Below are 8,178 nucleotides of genomic sequence, written 5' to 3'. Positions count from 1 at the left end.
GTGCCATGCAGGGTATGTGTGTCAGCTTCCCCATATGCAAAGCGGCAAGCAGATTGCTGCCGTTGTCGCACACCACGTTGCCTATCTCCAGGTGGTGCGGGGTCAGCCACTCATCCACCTGTTTCTTAAGAGCAGCCAGGAGAGCTGCTCCAGTGTGACTCTCCGCTTTGAGACGAAGACATGTCTAAGATGGCGTGACACCGTCGTACCTGGCATGCAGCATAGGCCCTGCGGAGCTGGGGCTGTGTAGCTGGAGAGGAGAACTGCCACTCAGCCAAGGAGGAGGAGGACAGCGAAGAGCATGTAGCAGGAGGAGAGGAGGTGGCAGGAGGCCTGCCTGCAAGCCGTGGAGGTGTCACAATTTGATCCGCTGCGCCCTGCTTGCCATCGTTCACCACCAGGTTGACCCAATAGGCTGTGTACATAATGTAGCGGCCCTGCCCGTGCTTGGCAGACCAGGTATCCGTGGTCAGGTGTACCCTTGACCCAACGCTCTTCGCAAGAGATGACCCCACTTGCCTCTCAACTTCACGGTGCAGTTGGGGTATGGCCTTTCTCGAAAAATAAGTGCGGCCTGGCATCTTCCACTGCGGTGTTCCGATGGCCACAAATTTACGGAAGGCCTCAGAGTCCACCAGCCGGTATGGTAACAGCTGGCGAGCTAACAGTTCTGCCACGCCAGCTGTCAGACGCCGGGCAAGGGGGTGACTGGCCGAAATTGGCTTCTTCTGCTCAAACATTTCCTTCACGGACACCTGACTGCTGCTGTGGGCAGAGGAGCAGGAAGCGCTCAAGGGCAGAGGCGGAGTGGAGGAGGGTGCCTGTGAAGGTGGAAGGGAGAAAGCAGCAGAAGCAGATGATGCACCTGAAGGAGGAAGAGGAGAAGGAGGGTGACTTTTCTTTTGTGTGCTGCTGCTGCTTTTGCTCAGGTGGCCATCCCATTGCTGTTTGTGCCTTTTCTCCAGGTGCCTTCGTAAGGCACTTGTCCCTACGTGAGTGTTGGCCTTTCCACGGCTCAATTTTTGTTGGCAGAGCAAACAGATGGCTTTGGTCCGATCTGAGGCACGCACATTAAAAAATTTCCACACCGCTGAGCCACCCTGGGATGTGGGCACTATGGGGACCTCAGCAGCTGATGCTGAAGGGCAAGTTGGCTGGCTGTACATAGGTGGCGATACATGGTGCCGGACACTGCCACCAGCTGTTTCTGACGAAGAGCTGCCCCAGCTTCTTTCAGCAACTTCTCTCCTCCTACTACTCTCTGACTCTCCCTCTGAACTGTCCCCCTCTTCATCTCCTCTATTGGGAACATACAGAGGATCCCTATCATCGTCATCATCGTAATCATCCTGCCCAGCTTCGCTTGCCTCAGACAAATCCAAACATGCACCATCAGTAGGTCCTTCATCCTCCTTACACGTTACATCCATAGTGTTGCCGCGTAACTCAGACATATGAGCTGGTGAAAATTCATCTGGCTGTAACAACAATGGCTGTGCATCAGTGATTTCAACACTAAATAATTCTTGCGAAGTGTCAAATGCAGCGGAAGTGGTGCTAGTAGTAGCGCTGGTGGCTGAGCAAGATGAGGTGTTCTGTGTCGCTAAATACTCAACCACGTCCTGACAATCTTGGGAGGTGATGGGACGTGCTTTCTTCCGAGCACTGTACTGTGGGCCAGGTCCACATGAAATTACATTTACACGACCTCGCGCAGACCTGCCGGGTGGCCTTCCTCTGGCTCTGGCACTACCTCTTCCTCTACCTGTTTTGTCCATATCGGGTATGCACGGAGTGGTATATCACACTGCGTGCACTCACGTAGGTAGGTGGGTTCACTTAACTGCACAGGTATGCGCACTGATGCGGTGGGTTCACTGAACAGAACAGGTATACAGTGGCGGGTTCACAGAACAGGTATGCAGTGGCAGGTTCACTGAACAGAACAGGTATGCAGTGGCGGGTTCACTGAACAGTACAGGTATACAGTGGCGGGTTCACTGAACACAACAGGTATGCAGTGGCGGGTTCACTGAACAGAACAGGTATACAGTGGCGGGTTCACTGAACACAACAAGTATGCAGTGGCGGGTTCACTGAACAGGTATACAGTGGCGGGTTCACTGAACAGAGCAGGTATACAGTGGAAGGTTCACTGAACAGAACAGGTATGCAGTGGTGGGTTCACTGAACAGTACAGGTATACAGTGGCGGGTTTACTGAACACAACAGGTATGCAGTGGCGGGTTCACTGAACAGAACAGGTATACAGTGGCGGGTTCACTGAACACAACAGGTATACAGTGGCGGGTTCACTGAACAGAACAGGTATACAGTGGCAGGTTCACTGAACAGAACAGGTATGCAGTGGCGGGTTCACTGAACAGTACAGGTATACAGTGGCGGGTTCACTGAACACAACAGGTATGCAGTGGCGGGTTCACTGAACAGAACAGGTATACAGTGGCGGGTTCACTGAACAGGTATACAGTGGCGGGTTCACTGAACAGAACAGGTATACAGTGGCAGGTTCACTGAACAGAACAGGTATGCAGTGGCGGGTTCACTGAACAGTACAGGTATACAGTGGCGGGTTCACTGAACAGGTATACAGTGGCGGGTTCACTGAACACAACAGGTATGCAGTGGCGGGTTCACTGAACAGGTATACAGTGGCGGGTCCACTGAACAGAACAGGTATGCAGTGGCGGGTTCACTGAACACAACAGGTATGCAGTAGTGGGTTCACTGAACAGGTATGCAGTGGTGGGTTCACAGAACAGGTATGCAGTGGTGGGTTCACAGAACAGGTATGCAGTTGCAGCTTCACTGAACAGGTATGCAGTGGTGGGTTCACTGAACAGGTATGCAGTGGTGGGTTCACTGAACAGGTATGCAGTGGTGGGTTCACAGTACAGGTATGCAGTGGTGGGTTCACAGAACAGGTATGCAGTGGCAGGTTCATTGAACAGGTATGCAGTGGGCTCACTGAACAGAACAGGTATACAGTGGCGGGTTCACTGAACACAACAGGTATGCAGTGGCGGGTTCACTGAACAGGTATACAGTGGCGGGTTCACTGAACACAACAGGTATGCAGTGGCGGGTTCACTGAACAGGTATACAGTGGCGGGTCCACTGAACAGAACAGGTATGCAGTGGCGGGTTCACTGAACAGGTATACAGTGGCGGGTTCACTGAACAGAACAGGTATGCAGTGGCGGGTTCACTGAACTGGTATACAGTGGCGGGTTCACTGAACAGAACAGGTATACAGTGGTGGGTTCACTGAACAGAACAGGTATACAGTGGCGGGTTCACTGAACACAACAGGTATGCAGTGGCGGGTTCACTAAACAGGTATACAGTGGCGGGTTCACTGAACACAACAGGTATGCAGTGGCGGGTTCACTGAACAGGTATACAGTGGCGGGTCCACTGAACAGAACAGGTATGCAGTGGCGGGTTCACTGAACAGGTATACAGTGGCGGGTTCACTGAACAGAACAGGTATGCAGTGGCGGGTTCACTGAACACAACAGGTATACAGTGGCGGGTTCACTGAACAGGTATACAGTGGCGGGTTCACTGAACAGAACAAGTATACAGTGGCAGGTTCACTGAACAGAACAGGTATGCAGTGGCGGGTTCACTGAACAGTACAGGTATACAGTGGCGGGTTCACTGAACACAACAGGTATACAGTGGCGGGTTCACTGAACAGGTATACAGTGGCGGGTTCACTGAACACAACAGGTATGCAGTGGCGGGTTCACTGAACAGGTATACAGTGGCGGGTGCACTGAACAGAACAGGTATGCAGTGGCGGGTTCACTGAACACAACAGGTATGCGGTGGTGGGTTCACTGAACAGTACAGGTATACAGTGGCGGGTTCACTGAACACAACAGGTATGCAGTGGCGGGTTCACTGAACAGAACAGGTATACAGTGGCGGGTTCACTGAACAGGTATACAGTGGCGGGTTCACTGAACAGAACAGGTATACAGTAGCGGGTTCACTGAACACAACAGGTATGCAGTGGCGGGTTCACTGAACAGTACAGGTATACAGTGGCGGGTTCACTGAACACAACAGGTATGCAGTTGCGGGTTCACTGAACAGGTATACAGTGGCGGGTCCACTGAACAGAACAGGTATGCAGTGGCGGGTTCACTGAACACAACAGGTATGCAGTGGTGGGATCACTGAACAGTACAGGTATACAGTGGCGGGTTCACTGAACACAACAGGTATGCAGTGGCGGGTTCACTAAACAGGTAGTACAGTGGCGGGTTCACTGAACACAACAGGTATGCAGTGGCGGGTTCACTGAACAGGTATACAGTGGCGGGTCCACTGAACAGAACAGGTATGCAGTGGCGGGTTCACTGAACACAACAGGTATGCAGTGGTGGGTTCACTGAACAGGTATGCAGTGGTGGGTTCACAGAACAGGTATGCAGTGGTGGGTTCACAGAACAGGTATGCAGTGGTGGGTTCACAGAACAGGTATGCAGTTGCAGGTTCACTGAACAGGTATGCAGTGGTGGGTTCACAGTACAGGTATGCAGTGGTGGGTTCACATAACAGGTATGCAGTGGCAGGTTCACTGAACAGGTATGCAGTGGGCTCACTGAACAGAACAGGTATACAGTGGCGGGTTCACTGAACACAACAGGTATGCAGTGGCGGGTTCACTGAACAGGTATACAGTGGCGGGTTCACTGAACACAACAGGTATGCAGTGGCGGGTTCACTGAACAGGTATACAGTGGCGGGTCCACTGAACAGAACAGGTATGCAGTGGCGGGTTCACTGAACACAACAGGTATGCAGTGGTGGGTTCACTGAACAGGTATGCAGTGGTGGGTTCACAGAGCATGTATCCAGTGGTGGGTTCACAGAACAGGTATGCAGTTGCAGGTTCACTGAACAGGTATGCAGTGGTAGGTTCACTGAACAGGTATGCAGTGGTGGGTTCACTGAACAGGTATGCAGTGTGGTGGGTTCACAGTACAGGTATGCAGTGGTGGGTTCACAGAACAGGTATACAGTGGCAGGTTCACTGAACAGGTATGCAGTGGGCTCACTGAACAGAACAGGTATGGTGGGCTCACTGAACAGAACAGGTATGCAGCCAGGAACAAGCTAAGCCTAACTAATCTTTCCCTATGAGAGACAGTCTGCAGCAGCTCGCCCTACTCTCACTAATGCAGGCACACGAGTGACCGTAATGGCCGCCGCTGCCTGCCTTATATAAGGGGGGTGGGGCTCCAGGGGCTAGTGTAGCCTAATTGGCTACACTGGGCCTGCTGACTGTGATGTAGAGGGTCAAAGTTGACCCTCCATGTGCATTATGGGGCGAACCGAACTTCCGCAAAGGTTCGCCTGCGGGACGCGAACGCGAACCACGGAAGTTCGCATGGAACCGTTCGCAGGCCACTGCTACAGTTGCCAATTCTTTTCACCTCAAAAAGACATATGCCAGAGCTCCCATAGCGTAAAATTGTATAAAAATGTATTAATAAAAAAGTTGTGCACTTACAAACATTTCCAGGGTTTTCTGCATAGAGTTTTAATGTGCTCCACCCCAAACGTTGGCCGCCGGGTCGGCTGTAGAGCGCTGTTTCCTTCACCTGCCCCTCTGCATGCCACGTTCCTCCCCTCGGATAATGGTAAGGCCGCGTGTACTTGACCGGTTTCGTCGCACTAGGCGACTCCTCAGAAGCATGCGCGGCCTGCTCCTATCGTTTTTAAATACCCTTTGCTTGGTTAAAATCTCCCTCCTCCCTACCCTCCCTAACCCGGAAGTTGTACCCCTTTAGCCAATGGCTATCGTCCGTGTGCCGGAAGTGACCTTCCCGGCCACTGGGCGGTGCCTTCATGCGTCCCAAGGTGGTTTTTAGCCCGTCCAATGGGGCAAGTTTTCATCTTCATCCCATGTGAGGTCATCAATTGTTGGTTCCCATGGTTACCTTGCTAATGGGAGGTGCGCACAAATCGATTCAGCGCGCATCTCCACCCCCTTATATGCATATTGGCAACCATGGGTCAAGTACACGCGGCCTTACCATTATCCGAGGGGAGGAACGTGACATGCAGAGGGGCAGGTGAAGGAAACAGCGCTCTACAGCCGACCCGGCGGCCAACATTTGGGGTGGAGCCCATTAAAACTCTATGTGGAAAACCCTGGAAATGTTTGTAAGTGCACAACTTTTTTATTAATAAATTTTTTATACAATTTTACGCTATGGGAGCTCTGGCATATGTCTTTTTGAGGTGAAAAGAATTGGCAACTGTAGCAGTGAGTGGTGAGGAAGAGACCTTCATTCCAAACGGCAGGGGGTGGCCAGACGACCCCACAAGCGCTGTGGACCCATCTAACAAAGGGTCTGATATAACGGTGAGTGGCCACTGCTTGGGGTGTGGTGGTGGTGTCTCACTGAAGTGGAGTAGGCTGTTTGCCCTGTCAAGGAGAAGTGCCGTCTACCACTTGGAGTGTGGAACACAGATTGTCAACATTCTTTGTGCGCAGCTACTATCTGAGACTGTGTTGATTTGTATAATTTATAGCAGCGCACCACCAAAAGTAATACTACCCAATAGTGATATCAGCGCAGTATTTGGTTTTTTCCTTACTGTACTTGTTCACAGGGTCTGCCTGTACCAAAGAGTTCCTTAAACTGGATCTGGACCTGTATGCAAACAGTGGTTTACTTTTTATGGACTCTGTGAGGGTGTGATCAGCCTGTAAGATGTCCATATTTTTCAATACTGCTTGTTTGACACACCCTGACGCTGCTTTATATGATTGTACAAATGGAATGTCCTATTCCCGTATCACCGTGGTTTCTCCATTGTAGATTTCCAGTGCCCTCTTTTTAGCCTGTGTCAGCACTGACTTCGGGTATCCTCTTTCCGTTATATTGATGCAAGTGAGACTTTGATCTTAGGAACAATAGTGTTATGCTGGTGTGTTTATAATGTAAACATTGAAGATGACACCATCGTTGTCATGATCGCTGCTGCAGCAGGTATTGCTGGAAGTAGTAGTGCTGCAGCTCAGGCAGTTCTGATCTCTTTCCATGCAAGCTGCATAGCTTTGTCTGCCTTTCCCTGCTGTCAGCTTGTGACTGATTATCATTCACCTGTGTGGGAATCTGCATGTCTGCTCCCATTGGATGACCTCAGTATAAAGATCTGCTTCCTGCAGGACTCCTCGGGTTTTCATAGCTTCAGTTTAAGCCTGTCTTGCTGTTGCTTCAGCCCCCGATCGTGTTTCTTCTTCTAAAGATACTTTGCTGGTCTTTGCATCATATATTGGTTCATTGCCAATATATATGCATACCAGCACGTTTATTATTTTCCTTGTATTCGTGTTACGTTGATACATCAGTGTCGCTGATGTATACGTACACGAACTGTTTATATCCTGTGTGCAGTTAGTCAGCTTTCCAGCACGTTTTGGTAGGTTGCGCGTATCGTGATCACCCGTGCTGAGTTAGTTACCCTGCTCCTGGTTCTGTTTGTGGATTGCGTTCATCTCTGCGAAGAGATAACGAATCCTTCTGAATCCTGTTCTGTTACCGTTTGTGGATTGCGTTCATCTCTGCGAAGAGATAACGAATCCTTCTGAATCCTGTTCTGTTACCGTCTGTGGATTGCGTTCATCTCTGCGAAGAGATAGCGAATCCTTCTGAGTCCTGTTCCCTGTATTACGCCAGTCCCAGTCAGTGTTCCTGCTTATGTCATATATCGGTTCATTGCCGATATATACATATGTTAGTCAGACGTTACAAATAGTTTCATTGATAGCTGTAATTGTAATACGCTAGGAAAACATACTTATTGTATATTTGTCTGTGTTACGTTCATCTATCTTGATCCTGCTATTTCCTGACTATCCTGTCCTGTCTTTGTGAGGTACGCCACCGCTGCAACGCATTGGCTGCCTCATTCCAGTCTGTCTTGTTGTGGACGCTTGCTGTCGCTAAGTAGCGGCTGGCTAGCAAGCGTTCATTCTGTCTACCTGTCCTGATCTCCTCAGTTCTGGGTTATGCGCTCAGCGCTACTTTGCGCTGAGACTTTATAGCGAAAGTATTGTTTGTGGCTGTCGGATCTGCACCGGCTCTGTGCGCCACAATCTCCTATTGGAGTCAGTCCTCCCCTCCACTA

Source organism: Hyperolius riggenbachi, chromosome 7, assembly GCF_040937935.1.
Source record: "Hyperolius riggenbachi isolate aHypRig1 chromosome 7, aHypRig1.pri, whole genome shotgun sequence".
Classification (NCBI taxonomy): domain Eukaryota; kingdom Metazoa; phylum Chordata; class Amphibia; order Anura; family Hyperoliidae; genus Hyperolius; species Hyperolius riggenbachi.
Note: the sequence above shows the minus strand (reverse complement) of the source record.